Source organism: Pan troglodytes, chromosome 4 (genome assembly GCF_028858775.2).
Source record: "Pan troglodytes isolate AG18354 chromosome 4, NHGRI_mPanTro3-v2.0_pri, whole genome shotgun sequence".
Taxonomy (NCBI): Eukaryota; Metazoa; Chordata; class Mammalia; order Primates; family Hominidae; genus Pan; species Pan troglodytes.
In genome coordinates this window covers 23715302-23732124 of record NC_072402.2, presented here as the reverse complement: position 1 = coordinate 23732124, position 16823 = coordinate 23715302, and the positions used below count along the sequence as shown (strand labels likewise).

The 16823-nt window shown below is 35.4% G+C and overlaps 1 long non-coding RNA gene across 2 annotated transcripts in view; it reads right to left on the bottom strand.

The window, feature by feature from the left end:
• LOC107974626 (uncharacterized) overlaps positions 1-16823 on the bottom strand; it is a 291544-nt gene that overhangs the window by 7618 nt on the left and 267103 nt on the right. The window contains exon 5 of one of the 2 annotated variants that reach the window (XR_008547903.2): positions 3966-4108. This is a non-coding gene — a long non-coding RNA (uncharacterized LOC107974626). Of the gene's footprint in view, positions 1-2711; positions 4109-16823 lie in introns of those variants that run through there. The other variant, XR_001717492.4, reaches the window with a different exon arrangement.

The window sequence follows — 16823 nt, the reverse complement described above, 5'->3', positions numbered from 1 at the left end:
GACATGCACCCCACCAAGTGCTTAGTATGTAATATAAAAATATAGACATACCTCATTTTATTGCACTTTATTTTATTGTACTTTGTATTATGTTTTTTACAAATTGAAGGTTTATAGAAATTCTGCATCCAGCAAGTCTATCAGTGCTCTTTTTCTAATAGCATGTCCTCACTTTCTGTCTCTGTGTCACATTTTGGTAATTCCCACAGTACTTCAAACTTTTTTATTATTAATATATCTGTTACTGTTATCTGTCATCAGTGATCTTGCATGTTATTTTTGTAATTGTATTGTAATTGTACTGGGGCACCTGAACTATGCCCACAGGACAAATAAGATGGCAAACTTAATCAATAAATGTTCTGTGTATTCTGACTGCTCCACCAACTGGACATTCCCATTTCTCTCCGTCTCCTTAGATCTCCCTATTACCTGAGACACAATATTATGGAAATTGGGTTAATTAATAACCCTACAGTAACCTCTAAACATTCAAATGGAAGGAAGAATCTCATCTCTCTCACTTTAAAGCAAAAGCTATGAATGATTAAGCTTAGTGAGGAGGGCATATCAAAAGCCAAGATAGGCCGAAAGCTAGGTCCCTTGTGCCAAACAGCCAATTCGTGAATGCAAAGTTATTGAAGAAAACTAAAAGTGCTCCTCCAGCAAACACACAATGATAAGAAAGTGAGAAACTCCTATTGTTGATGTGGAGAAAGGTTGAATGGTCTAGATAGAAGGTCAAACAAGCCAGATTTCCTTAATCCAAAGCCTAATCCAGAATAAGACTCTAACTCTCTTCAATTCTATGAATGCTGAAAGAAAGAGATGAGGAAGCTGATGAAGAAAAATTTGAAGCCAGCAGAGGTTGGTTCATGAGGCTTAAAGAAAGAAGCCATCTCCAAAACACGAAAGTGCAAAGTGAAGAAGCAAGTGCTGATACAGAAATTGCAGCAACCTATCCAGAAGATCCAGCTAAGACCTTTGATGAGTGTAGCTACATTAAACAATATATTTTCTATGTAGACAAAACAGCCTTCAATTAGAAGATAATGCCATCAAGAACTTTCACAGAAAAGAGAGGTCAATGACTGGCCTCAAAGCTTCAAAGGACAGGCTGACTCTCTAATAGGTGAAAGGGAGTTGCCTCATCTCATGAGACTTTGGACTGTGGACTTTTGAGTTAATGCTGAAATGAGTTAAGACTTGGGGGACTGTTGAGAAGGGATGATTGTATTTTGCAATATGAGAAGGACATGAGATGTGGGAGGGGCCAGGGGTGAAATGATATGGTTTGGATTTGCGTCCCTGCCCAAATCTCATGTAGAATTGTAATCCCCAGTGTTGGAGAAGGGGCCTGGTGGGAGGTGATTGGATCATGGGGGAGGATTGCCCCCTTGCTGTTCTTGTGATATTGAGTGAGTTCTCAGGAGATCTGGTTGATTAAAAGTGTGTAGCACCTCCCCCTGTGCTGTCTTCCTCCCACTCCAGCCATGTAAGACGTGCTTGCTTTTCCCTCACCCTCAGCCATGATTCTAAGTTTCCTGAGGCCTCCCCAGCCATGCTTCATGTACAGCCTGTGGAACCATGCACCAATTAAACCTCTTGTCTTTATAAATTACGCAGCCTCAGGTAGTTCTTTATAGCAGTGCGAGAATGGACTAATACAATAATTCTATAACTACAGTTCTTTGTGAATTGGGATTTACTCTCTTCATTTTTTTTAAACTAAAATAAGTGCAGAAATAAATCAGGGACTTCTGCTACCAGCCATGATTGAAAAACAGTAATGAGATTTACTGTCCTACCTTAAATAACTAGAAATCTGAGCAAAATATATAAAACAGTGTTTTTCAGGCAATGGACAACAGACTGCTGACTGCAGAGATTCCTAAGAACATTGAAATTATTTCTAGCAAGAAATCTTTTGTTTCAAAGTTAAATCACTAAAATATCTAAAAACAGCTCATATTTCTTTTCCTAAACGTAAATGTCACATGTTAAGCAAACAAAACTTACAGTATAGTGTTTATTGGATAATATTTTCAAAATACCACACATTACTTTTTCTACTGCATACATTTTTGTGATCCTATTATGTGGACTATGCCAAGCCAATCTAGTTGGCATTTAATTGCTCCTGGCTTATGTAAGTACCAATAGAATGTTTACCTTTAAATTTTAACTGCACGGATGTGCATATGTTTCAATTAAGGAATAAAGAATGGAAGAAAAAGAGAGGACAGAGAAAAAGACGATCGCTGAAGAAGAAACAATATTTTTTGAAGGACAGAGGCAAAATTCTCAAGAGAGCATATTTAGAAGAACATTAAATATATCCATAAATGTAGCCAAGTAAACTTCATGGAGAGCTCTGAATTATCTTTGCAACACAATTAATTCATTAAAGATATTCAATAATTTTTCTATATACTTTTTTTCTTAAAGCTATAATAATCATTAAAATGTTGAAGAAAAACTATACAAAAGAAATTCAATTCAAACTAAAAGAATTTGAAACTAGTTGGTGTAGTAGAAAGAGATTATGGAGAGAAGTAGTATGGAAAATTAGCAGGAAAGAAAAAGATGAACCCTCATTCTGGTCCTAGAAAGCAAGGATGTGGGGTTTAAAGTTTATTCTCTGAGTCAGTCATCTCCAAAAAATGAGTTATTTTCTATTTGCAAAAGATGAACCATTGAGGAAGCAATCATAAAAACAAATTTTTAACATTTATTTTCCTAAATATAACAATCATATGATAAACAAATAAAACTTATTATTAACTATACACACCCAGTAGCTACACATATATAATTTAGAGAGAATTATAAATCTGGATGTATGTTTAATATATACATATTTTTTTCTCAACTGGAATTGCATGATCAAAAATTCTCGACATCATAGTCCTAAGCAAAGAAGGAAGGGGCAACTGAAACTTCTTGAGCAAAGGAATAACAGGATCAAAGCAATGATTTAGGAACTCTTCCAATTTTTGTTTGTGGAGTTGTTCCCAGTTTCACTACTTTAGGGAATTAGAATGATTCAATCTTTAGACGTTTCATCCTCTTTCGCCACACCCAGGCTGTCACAGCCTTTCTTGCCTCTATTGGTGCAAAAGGAAGAGGCTGTACTGAGTGGTCATTTAGGGAAATTTTAAAGGGTAATAATTTGAAATGTTATTTTATAAGAACAAAATATGAAGAGCAGACATTTTCACCCTTTATGCAGCATTGATATTCAGGCTCTCAGAACTGCAAAGGATAATCAGGCATTTGCTTGTGGAATAAACTACCAAAATACATTGTGTGCTTTATTCTAGGTGGGGAGGAAGCTGGCAATGTTCTTTAGCTTCTGAGAATGCTATCTAACGGCATGGCATGGAAGGAATTTACTCAGCTTTCTGTTTTGGAGGGGATTTCAGCCTGCTTCGGTTGACTATAATGTGTAAACTACTCTCAGTATAACAGCAGTGTGTGTGTGTGTTTGTGTGTGTGTGTGTTTGTGTGTGTGTGTGTGTGTGTTTCTAAGTGAATTAAAGTTACTTTGCCAGAGTGAGGAGGGCCTGGTATTTAATTTTAACAATTAGCAAGCTTGAGAAAGTATTTAAATATCAAGAAATGACCATGCTAAACATGTAGTACATTTACATCTTAATGCTGCTAAAAGAGAATGAACACAAAAACCATAAATCAAAGATATCCTTCCTCTTTCAGATGCTGACTCCAGTTAAGACATAGGATTTTAAGAATGCATGATGGAATTAAAAGCTAAAAAATGTATATTTCCGTTTATAAACATTTCTATTACTTGAAAAAATATGTAAGGCTGGGCATAGTGGCTCACGCCTATAATCCCAGCACTTTAGGAGGCCAAGGCAGAAAGATTGTTTGAGCTCAGGAGTTAAAGACTAGCCTGGGCAACATAGGAGACCCCATCTCTAACAAAAAATAATGATAATTACCTGGGTATGGTGGTGTATACCTGTGATCCTAGCCACTGAGGAGGCTGAGATGGGGGAATCGCTTGAACTCCAGAAGTCGAGACTGCACTGAGCCATGATCATGCCACTGGAATCCAACCTGGGCAACAGAGTGATACCCTGTCCTGAAAAAAAATTATTTTTTGAAGTTTCCTTTTAAAAATTAAGAATTTTAGAATTTGTATATAAAACAAATGCTGTGAAAATAGTGATCACATATTTTTGCAATATGGTTCTAAATCTATGGATCTGTGCTGGCCAATACAGTAACCACCAGACATATGTAGCTAATTACATTTCCAGATAAATTAATCAATTAAAAGAGCCTAAATTTAATAAAATTAAAAATTTAGTTCTTCAGTAATGCTTGCCACATTTCAAGTGTGGCCAGGTGCTACTGTTTGGACAGCTATATCATACCATAGTATTAGTATAGACTAATATTCATTTCTAAACTAAATCTGAAAATAATTTGGGAACTTGTGATAATAAAATACTTGATATTATTGTCTATGTTTACATTTTTGTATGGTTTCCATAAACAATAACTATTTCAATAATCAAAAAGACTACTAAAGTTCTTTTTATTGTAGGAATGCTGAAATGAAACCATTTTATAGTTTTACATATGAGAGTGGTGCTGTAGATAGTAACAAATTATTATCATCCATTTGATTAATTCATAATGCATGCCACTTAAAATAATGGGATTGCTACAATGGTCTGTTATCATTCTTTCAATTAAACATGGAAATAATACATTTCACAAGCATCAAAATTAATATTCATTTGGCATTCTATCAAATTACCTCATAATCATTGTGAATTTCTCAATTAGAACTATAAACCCTTGTCTTACTCAGAATAATATTAACAGAATTTTTAAAACAAAAGTACAAAGCAGGTCATTTAAAACACATCTGTTATAAGTTTGATAAGTAATCATTATAATTATTGCTTTTACTGAAGATTTTACTGGAGGAGTTCAGTTTGTTTTTGATTTAAAAGCCTATCTAGAATAGGTATGTTACTATTAGGCAAGTTTAAACATAGGGAATTTAATATATGACCAAAAGATAACAGGATTTGATTCAGAAGGATATAGTCGGTAGTTTAATCCTATTACATTTTAGGTATAATTTAACCCAACCACCCAATTTTATAGATGAAGTGATTAAGATGTATGATGTGTGTGTGTGTGTGTGTGTGTGTGAGAGAGAGAGAGAGAGAGAGAGAGAGAGAGAGAGAGAGAGAGAATGTGTTTGTATAAATTAATTGGCTAACCCAAAATACAGCCTAGTTTTCCAGAGTACCAAGGCAATAGCAAGGTTCTTTTATTTCTGTACCCTTATCAAAGAGGCTGAGAAAGGTGACATTAGCTTAGAAAAAAAAAAAAAGAAAGAAAGAAAAGAAAAAGAAAGAAAGAAAAAAGGAAAAAAGAAATCCAGTGCATTGTCTTATCATTAGCCATTAGAATATGGAACTTGGTAATTCCCAAGGTTACACATAATTCATATCTGACATTCATGACTATAGGAATAAATGTCCAGTAAACTGCACATAAATCATTGTAAAATAACTCCTTCACACATTAACAATTAGAGTGGTAGTCAAAATGAAAACGATAAATTCAAAGTCTTGACTTAGCATATAAGACCCTGAACAATCTGGCTCCAACCTAATTTCTATTGCTTATATAACTAAACAAATCTTTGCTCTAATCAGTAAATTTTCAGTTCAATAAACATTTATTATGGTTGCCTGCTATGTGTCTAGAATTGTTCCCAACATTAAGGATGGCCCAAGAAAGAAGGCACTGTTACTGTCTTCAAGAAACTGAGCAGGATGGAGAAACAAATATTTCTCTCTTCCTGGAGGATGTTAACTTTATGATAAGAAAAAACAAATAATTGAAAAAGATAGTAAGAGCTGTGACAAACATCCCTCCTATGGAAAACATAAAATGGAGTTAACCCAGGCATTAAAGAGATAATACAAGATTTGAATTTTAATTAGTGAGATCTGAGATGGGTATTCTAGACAAAGGTCACCCATATTTCTCCTAAGGTTCAGACCCATTTACTGAATTGCCTCCTCCATGCTTCTTAGATGTTCCATAGTTTCATTAAATTTAATATACTATAATTTAACTGACTACCTCCCATTTTTCCGAAACCTGCATTTCTCCCTGCTAAACTCCTGAACAAGCTATACATCTGATTTTATCCTTCGCTCCTTTGCCCACATACTTTACTTCCCTTCAACTACAAGATACTTCTAATTCCACCCCGAAATCCATTCTGTAGGCCCCCGTCCTCGCTATCACTAATTTTTTCAGGGCCCCATCATAGTTCACTTGGATGACTGCAACTACAGTAGGTCTCTAGTCCCTTAATGTTATCATTACTCCATCCACTTTATGAAGATAGAGTAACATTTTGAAAGGAAAATATGAACATGTCACCTCTTGCATAGAACCCTTTGATAGTTCTTCATTGCCCTGAACTGTATGAGCACTGCTAATCTCTCTACCACATCTCAGACACCAGCTCTGCTATCTAGCAATAAGGAAAGTGTCTCAGTTCCTTCAACCCAATGTTCTCTTTGCTTCTGGGGTCTTCTATATCTATAGAAGGCAAGAGGTAGCCAGTGTATAGCATGGCAAGAGACGGAGCAAGAGGGAGAGAGAGGGGAGGTACCAGACTCTTTAGAACAAACAGATCTCACATGAACATAGAGTGAGAACTCATTCATTACTGTAAGAACACCACCAAGCCATTTATGAGAAATCTGTTCCCACAATGCAAACACCTCCCACTAGAGCCACTGCCAATATTGGAGGTCACTTTTTAACATTAGCTTTGGAGGGGACAAAACATCTAAATTATATAAACTAGATTCAAGGATATTATATTTTTAGCAATTTTGAATAAATAATTTTTGAAAGCATGTGATATGAAGCAAGTGCAATTCTCACAAACCTCTTATCTCCTTCACCATCTTATTAGAGAAAGTCTCCAAATCTCAGAAGACAATTTTTGAGTATTGCTGCAGAGCCTACATTTTACCCATTTCTTTGACTAGAAAGAAAATTAGAATATTCAGCAGAGTAAAAGTGGTAGAAAAAGTTGTGATTACCTCCCAATTGCCCTATATCCCCAACTGCTATTCACTAAACAGACTGAAATCTCTCTCAGCTGCAAACCTCAGGAAGTAAAGAGATATGTCAGGAAAACGCTCACATCCCATGTACCCACAGTAAATTTTGTGTATGGGAGAAACAGAGAGAACCATCTTGGAGAAGAAAATCAATTCTCTCTTAATTGGGTGTTCTAAGAGGTTAGAACACTGAATGAAGGCTGGGGCTTGGTTAGATCAGGAGATTAAAAACAATGATTTTAGTATAAGTATCAGTTGACCTAGAAGGAGGGAAGTAAGAATATGAGGAGGAGAGTTATAATTGTCTTGTGCTGATGAGCATGTATGTATCTCTCATATGTAAAAGCATCTGATGCATAGATGATTCTTTACAAATACCCATTAATCATATTCACTCCCACAATACAACTTTTTGTTCACTATCTAAATGCATTTGTATGTGTTTGGCTATGTTAAGTACTTAAGTTATATTCTGCCAACAGAAGTATAACATAAGTGATATAAGGTTATAGATCTAGAATATTCCAGAAACTAAGAATCATTTCACTCCCTGTGTATCTTAAAATGCTCTCTCTGTGTATGTAAAAAGAATCCTAAATGCATCTGTTTTGTTCTGCTACCCACTGGCACTAGCACTCAGGAGAATCATGTAACTTCCTTAGATCTTATATGTAAAATGAGGCACTTCATTATTTCACTTATAAAGTTCTATGTGCACACACCTAATAAATTTATCACGCTCATAGAACAAGATGTGCTCATGATAGAGATGTGAAATCAGCTTCATACATCGTGACATGTTCATAGTATCAACTTTTAAGTGTTGTATGTAGATTTATTTTTGCTTGTAGCAATAGTACAGTACCCGCACCTTTAAAATAAAGGGGGTCTTGCATTGTTATATTCTTAAAGCCAACTAGTTAAGATAAAATTAATGAACTTTTAACTGTATTTGGGTAAAATTAAAATAAATATAAAATTATAAGGAGTTGTTCACATGTCTCTTTTCTGGTTAAGCATATCAATTTTCAGACAGGCCTACTGAAAAGCTTGAATTTTTTTTTCCTTGCCCAGTCTTTAAGATTACTGGTTCTGACTGGCGTAATATCATACATTTAACTGCAGTATTTGTTGAATTAATCAATGGATAATGAGCAGAATACACTACTTTTACACTAACAAGAACAGTTTTACATTTTTTCTCCTTCAAACTCTGCAAAACTATATGTTCAAAGATAACATATCTCAAAAGAAACCTTTAAGAGTTTTTTTGTTTTTTAAATTGATCTAACCCTAAGAATGCATTCAATTGGCCACTGACACTCGTAAGAGTGTGTTTAAATGTTAATTATCTCCTCTTGATCCTTGATATTTTTTCTGCATCAAGAATGGGTCAATGCACACTTGTATTCATAGAGTCTCTCTTTGAGTGATTCATTGATCCTGATATGTTTTGGATTCTAAGATAAGAAATTATCAAATATAACATTAATGTGTTTATGACATTTTTGGAGAAAAGAGGCACTAATTTTTTTAAGGAAGAGTGTACACTGATTCTAAGAAGGACTCACATTTATAATATGTGTAAATATAGGAGGAAAGACTGTGACTTAGAAAAAAGGAAATATATATATGCATATTTAATTGTACAAATATGTACATAATTTCCATCTGTATGTAAATGCATATATATATACACACACACATATATATACACCATGTTAACAGCTTCAGACACAACTTACTTCTTTGAAGTTTTAGCATTTGATGCTTAAAATAACTAACCTAGGAAAGGTAGTTCAACAGATTGAATTTTGAGAAAGAAAAGAAAAATTAGGGTTGCAGATTTTAATCCCAGATCTGCCACTTCTTTCTAAACTATATGGCCTTGGCAGGTTACCTAGTTTATCTTACCTAGATTCCTCATTTGTGAATAGGTTATATTAATAATATTCCATATAGTGTTGTTATGAAATAATACATAGAAAATTCTTAGGATAAAGAATGTATGATGTAACTGCATATATAGGTAACAAAATTTTAAATTGGATCTTTTCTCTTTCTGTTTCAGCTGAGGCCTTTGAGATACTATATGAACTGCTCCAACATTCTGAAGAGAAGGTCTGGATCATTTAAGTAGGACTTGCAAAGAAAGTGGCCTAGATCCTTAGCTGAGCTGATCACTTACCTCAAACCTATAAAGAAGTGGAGGGGCCAAGAATAGGTGTTGGATGTCAGCGGGAGAGTTTCATCAAAGAGCTGTCAGTTTCATCTCAACCTTACCCTCCAGGAGAGGTAAGATGTCCTCTGTCTCACAATAAATGAGTTTGACTTTTGGTCCTGGGCATCTGTGGTACTGAGAGCTTAGGGCTGGCTCCATGCTTTAAAATATGTATATGTGAGAACTGCATGAACTCGCCAGTGCGGAGATGAAAAAGAAAGAAAAAAGTCAGGAAGCTCCAGAAGCTTTCTACATTTCCATTTGAGATAAGGACAAGGATGCCTGAATGTTTTTCTTGAAGAAGTGAACAAATGGAACAGAAATCTATATTTTACCTGAGAAAGGAAAGAGAGTGCATAACTGTTTCTCATGAACCACAGTGAAGTTTGAGAGCATAGGCTCAGAACCAACTCAAATCCTCTATACAAAGATTGCCTGGAGAGTCAAGGTGAACACCCCTCCCATGCACACACCTGCCAACACACACACAAAAGACAGAGGAAGACTACAGGATTGCAAAAGGAGAGAGAAGGAACACAAGTGGCTAGCTGAAGGAAAAGTATTGCTTAAATTTGGGGACCACTGCAGAAGGTTTCCAATAGCACTCCAAAAAAATAGGAGGCCACATGAATCATAATCAATCCCAAAGGAATCCATCATAAATACTGGTCACAGCTGGAAGTAACCAATACTCTATTGGTGTCTGTCCTTGTTCATGTACTTCTCTCCCCACCACTCCAATCACTGAAGCTGAGTCTCTTGGGTGGTGTGCAAAGGAGATCGAATCCAGCCAAGTGACAGGATGAAAGAGAATCTGACCACACTCTCCATACTTGCCACAGGATTCCAAGCTCAAAGGGTCCTGTAGTGAGAGAGGAGTGGCTCTTTGTTTTTTTTGTTTTGTTTTGTTTTGTTTTAAGATGGAGTCTCCCTCTGTTGTCCAGGCTGGAGTGCAGTGGCGTAATCTCAGCTCACTGCAACCTCTGCTTCCTGGGTTCAAGCAATTCTCGTGCCTCAGCATCCCTGAGTAGCTGGGATTACAGGTGCCCCTCACCACACCCGGCTAATTTTTGTATTTTTAGTAGAGACAGCAGAAATGGGGCTTTGCCATGTTGGCCAGACTGATTTCAAACTCCTGACCTCAGGTGATCAGCCCACCTCGGCCTCCCAAAGTTCTGGGAATACAGGCGTGAGCCACTGCACCCAGCTGAGAGGCTCTTCTTAAATTTTAAAATATTTAATTGACAAATGAAAATTATATATAATCAAGGTACACACATGATGATTTAATATGCTTGTACATTATATATTGACCACCACAGTGTAATTAACATATCCTTCACCACCCATAGTTACCATTGTGGAGTGTGGTGAGAGTTGAGGACACTTATAATCTGCTATCTTAACAAAGTTCAAGTAAACAATACAGTATTAGTAACTAAGGTCACTATTCTATACATTAGATGCCCAGAAATTATTCATCTTATAATAAAGTTTGTACCCTTTGACCAAATTTCCTGAGCTGCTCTGTGCTCCCCACCACGCCTGTCAACCACTATTCTGCTGTTTGCCTCTATGAGTTTGACTTTTGAAATTTTGGAGGTTTTAAAGATCACTCTAGTCTAAACATAAACTAGCCAATTCAGTAACCACTAGCAGCATGCAACCACTTAAATTTAAATTTAAAATAATTAAAATTAAACAAGGTTAAAAATCCAGTTTATCAGTCACACTAGCCAGATTTCAAATACTCAATAACTACTTGCAGCTACTTTATTGGACAGTGCAGATATTAAAATTTTCTATTAGACAGCACTGGTGCCATATATAGTAATCAGTGAACTGAGAGTTTGGTTATTTGTTACTAAAAGTTATCAGAAGACTTTTTTTTTTTTTTTTTGAGATGGAGTCTGGCTCTGTCACCCAGGCTGGAGTGCAATGGCACTGTCTTGGCTTACTGCAAGCTCTGCCTCCTGGGTTCAGACAATTCTCCTGCCTCAGCCTCCCATGTAGCTGGGACTACAGGTGCCCGCCACCATGCCCAGCTAATTTTTTGTATTTTTTAGTAGAGAGGGGGTTTCACCATGTTAGCCAGGATGGTCTTGATCTCCTGACCTCATGATCCACCTGCCTCAGCCTCCTGAAGTGCTGGGATTACAGGCGTGAGCCATGGCACCTGGCCTATCAGAGGGCTTTTGTTATTACCTGAGAGTTGGCAGATAACATGATTGCACAGAGTAGGATTAAATGGCCCAAAGAAGAACAGAGTGGTTGATCTGATTTCACTTGATGAGTCGCAGCTCTTCAGTGCTCTGTTTCTACACCCAGGTAAAACTCGTTGCCTAAGCAAAAGTATTGATTATTATTGAAAATAATACACATCAAATGTAGTGCCTGGGCATCTATTGGGCTCCATATTCAACTTTTTCTTTTCTTGGAAAATTTCGGGTAGAGTGAGGGAAGAATATAAAAAAAATCCAAGGAAGTCATTTAAACCAAATAAAATGATAACACTTGTGATACTCTAAATGTGGATTCTAGATTTTAAAAATGAATGTAAAAATAAAAACACCACCAAAGTGTTATAAATATTGTAAAAAATTTGTGGGGTTGAAAATTTGAAAATTACTTATCAACTTATTTCTTCAAACTTTTGTAAACTTTATTCCATTTTTAAGTCTTATAGTAATCACTAACATGCATCATTTAGATGCTTGAAAATATTCTTGGACTCTCGTGTGTTTTGTAATAACAATCATAGTTTTCTTTTTAGTCATGTGCATAACCTAGAACAGAAGGCAATTCAATTTAGTCTCCTTACGAGATATTTGTTCTCTTTTTATCCATTACTTTCTTAAGATTTAATGTGACATATTAAAAACATAAAATCATATGAAATACTTTATCATAAACACCAACCTACAAAAAAATTTCTTAGTACATTACTCCATGGGGAAATAAATGTAAGCTTTCTGCTGAAAACAGATGGCAAGCTCACAAATAGTGCTTTTGCAGGTGTTTTATATGGGAATAATGTTGCTGTAAGTCTCCAGAAAAATGATAGCATATTAGTGCTAGAGACACTAAAGCACTTAAAGTCCGATCACCCCCTTTGACAGTTATGGAAATTGAGGCCTGTTGCCACTTTCCTCGGGTGGCAGCATAATAGGAGAATTAAAAACATGGATTGGAATTGAAGAAACTAAATCCGTGCCCTGACCCTGGCCCATATCTACTGGGCAAATTTGAGCAAGTAGCTTAATAGCCCTAGGTTTCAATTTCTTCCCATGTGAACTTAGAATAATAATGCCAAATAATATAATTACAAACTGATCAATTTCTTATGAGACAGATGATGTTCGCAACATACAATTTATGGTAGCAATCATTTTTTTTCTCCTCCATTACTGCTTTAAATTTTTCTATAATTACCCACTTAAAGTCACAAGACAAAGTGAGTGAAGTCCCCAGCCATTCACTTTCCTCTGTTGCCCTCTGCTCAGGGATCCCAGGATCTCAGTACTGGCAGCAGGAGTGAGCCCTGCTGAACTATTTTTCCCAAATTAAGCCTTTAGCACCAGAGTAGGATTAGGAAGGGAAATTGAGGTGGCGTCCACTCTCAGCTACATTTGCTTCTAGAATCCTCTTTCACATTTTCCTGCCCCCAGAACGGAGGAAATTCTGCCCTTCTCTCAGTCCCAAGTCCTTTCCCATTTCCAGAACAAGTGAAAATTTTTTCAGGGAAAAATACTCTTTCTTATACATGAGTTTTGTGTGCAGGATTTTGCATATAGACTATCCTTGGAACAGTCAAGGGACAAACTGGAAACAAATCAATATGCACAGAGCAGGAAAATAGAGGATTTTGAGACTGAACCAAGAACCACTCACTACAGTGTATAGCCTATGTTGGGGAAACAAATGGCTATAAAAGAGGACACTGGGGCTTTTCTAAATTTAGCTTCCAAAGTACTTAACAATTCCAGGCATACTTCAGGCAATCATCAATAATTAAAGTAAAAGGTAAAAACCTGTCAAATAAATGAGAGAGTATAACCAGACCCATTATATTCTGGATAGTGCACAGGGATCTAACTGGGCTAGGTATTAGACTTTAGGAAAAAGGCCCTTGTCCTGAAACTATAAAATTTATGTGCTGCATGACAACGGGAGCACTGGCCTTTGTTCTATCAGGAGCTGGAGTCCAAGTTCTGCAATTAGAGTTTGTGTCATGCGAGCCTTCACCTCACCCTCTGTTCTTACACCAGCAGTGAAGTACAGCTGGTCTCCATCCCTTGTAGATTTTAGTTCTAAAATGACCTGTTCTTCAAGGACATCCCAAAATCTCAAATGAAGTGTACAAAAATAAAAAATATATAATTTTATATTTATGCAAGAGAGAAATATTTATATAAATATGAAATTATATTAATTTAGATAATTTTATAAATCATATTTTATAATTATAATTATTTACTTTAATTATCAATTATATTAATTTTATGAAGAACTATTTAAATTATAAATTTATATATACATAAAGAGAGAGAATTGAGATTGGATACCATCTCAACTCCCCCTCTTAGTCCTACTCTGGTGCAAATATATATATATATATATTTCTTTAATTTTTTAAAATTTTCAAATCCAGTATCTACATAACATTGCCATTTATTTCTTCAGGTAACAAAAACATAATATCAACCAATCACACATTTCCCATACTTTGATTGTGTTTATATTCTGAGGCACTTTGAAGTAGCATCATTACTGAAACACCAGGGGTTTGTTCCAGGCCCTGCTGCTTGCCACACAGAAAGCCAACCACTGAGACAATGAGTATTGCCTGGGAAGAAGGCTTTAATCAGGTGCTACAGATGAGATGGGGGAACAATCTCATATCTCCTCAACTGACTGAAATTAGGGGTTTATAATGCAGTGAATAAATGTAACTATGTGCAGGAAAACAGCAGTTAGGGAGGGATAAGGAAGACATGTTGGTCAACAGGAAGCAGATAATCAGTTGAAGATTATGACAGGTGAGGGGCCTGGTGACTTATTGACTAGTTTCAGTGATTTGCTAAGTTTCAGTTCTTTGATACCATCTGGGAGGACTGATGGCTATTTTCCTGAGAAAGGAACTCAGATTACACAAATGAAACTTTCTCAATTTTTAATATTGGGAAGGTCAATTTCTATGTTTATTCAGAAGGAATTGTAAAGATCAGTTCTACAGGACAATTGGGCTGGTTTCAGTCTCCCCTTTTCTATTTATTAAGAATCTGGTATCAATTTCTCTGGCTGCTTTATGATGAAGAGAGGTGTTGTGGACATCTCCAAATGTGGCCACCCATGAATTAATGGTTAATCTAATTCTATAGTTTTCTTCTGCAACACAATCTCTCTCTTCAGTCACATAGGAATACAATATTCTTAAGGATAAGGCCTATCTTTCCTGATTATTACAACAGTGTAACCATAATACAGTTTTTCCTCATTACCTAAAGGAGAAGATCTGAATCCAATTAAAATTACTGATTTAATTTAATTACCTTGGAAATAAACAGCATTTAAACATTTCTACTCTCACCTACTTTTCCAAATAATAAAATATGTGTGCTATTTCTGTTCTGTAAAATATATGTACTATTTCTGTTCAGAACTTATGAAGATAAGCCTATTTTCTTTTCCAGGAAACTTAAAGCATTTATAGCTCTCTAGATCATCAGAAGTAAGCAAAACCAATCCAGTTTTAAATAGCTGGTGTGTAGTATCATTTTTTGGAGGCTTGACAAAGGTAGCTTGGGAATTTTACATAAATAGAGCAAATGATGAGTTGTTGGAAATGCATAGGAAACAAATGACAATTCATGGAACCAAATACAAGCCTTCCAGCAGAAAGTAAAAAATAAAATAGTGGTTTTATATATGTATATATAAGTGAAACCCAAAGGAGATCAAAGAGTAAACAAATGGAAATTAAAAGCAAAATCAACTAAACAGAAAACTAACCCCAAATTTTTCTCCTACTCAGTTTACCTTAGAGGCTACAGTGTTACCCAGAGTCTAAAAAAGAAAATACAAAAAAAGATGAATATTTTGTTCCTGATACATAAATTAACGTCTTTAAGTCTTCCAACACCACATACATTTTGTGCAATTAAGAAGTTTACTTCAAGCACATAACCAGTAAACATTTTAGTGCTAGTACTGTCTATGCAGAATAGCAAATACAGTATGAAACAAAACAATGAAAGCATCTTTATGAAATTTGTTTCCACGGTAAATCTGGCTTTGTGCTTACCTATACTAAAAAGAAATTTTCAAACACCAGCATATTTCTTTACATTATTTCATATTTTACCTTTATCAAGATTAGGAGCTTTGATTATGAGCAATGTTAATTAGTTGAATTTTTCCAATTTTCTATCTTGTCTTAAAGAATGTTTTATTAACTAAACTTTTTCAAGTTCCTATTTTCTCTGAATGTACATGAAGATAAACACAGAGAGAAACAGGAATAAATGTACATATGACTTACACCGACCATCTATGACATGCTTTGACTTTCTATTTTGTCCTAAATTCTTTCGTTTTTGATAACCAGTCATTTTATTTTATTAAAAATTTTTCATAATTCATAATTTGAATAAACAGATAATTTCTGAATTAGATAAAATTACTCCTTTCCTCAATAAAAACACATCTTCTTTAGCACATTTTATATACAGAATTATAACCTTAAATTTTAGTGAAAGTCTAGGAAGCAATAAATCCTGAACAACTATCAGATGTTAGCATTTGATAGCTGAAAACATTCCATAATTTTTTAAAACATGTGTTCCCATATCATAACCCTCTAGTAATGGGAAATGACCCAAACATCAAAGGAACATTAAAAATAATTTTAAGATTTTAAAATTATACAAAAAGTTTCCTTATGGTAAAAGAAAAACTTCAGCCCAATTAAAGAGTTTAATTGAGCAAAGAACGATTTGCAAATCAGGCAGCCTCCCACACCAGAGTAGGCTCAGAGACTCTGGTGCAGCCATGTGGTAGAAGATTTATGGACAGAAAAAGGAAAGTGATGTACACAAATCAGAAGCGAGGTACAGAAACTGCTGTATTGGTTATAGCTCGGTGTTTGTCTTAGTTGAACACGATTTAAACAGTTGGCCACATTTGATTGACCAAAATTCAGTGATTGGCACAAGAGTACAGTATAGTCTGTTTACACTTCTATTTAGGCTATGATTCATGATGTACAGAGAAACTTTTAGGCCAAACTTAAAATATGTAAGGAGGCAGTTTTAGACTAAACTTGATTTAACAATCCCCTCCTTTTGGTCATCCTCTCAAAATTGAGAGGATGACCAAAAGTTCAGTGATTGATGGCACTATCATCATTGTAACTGTACTTATTTGCTCTTGAAACCCACTGGAAAATAGAACTACGGGTT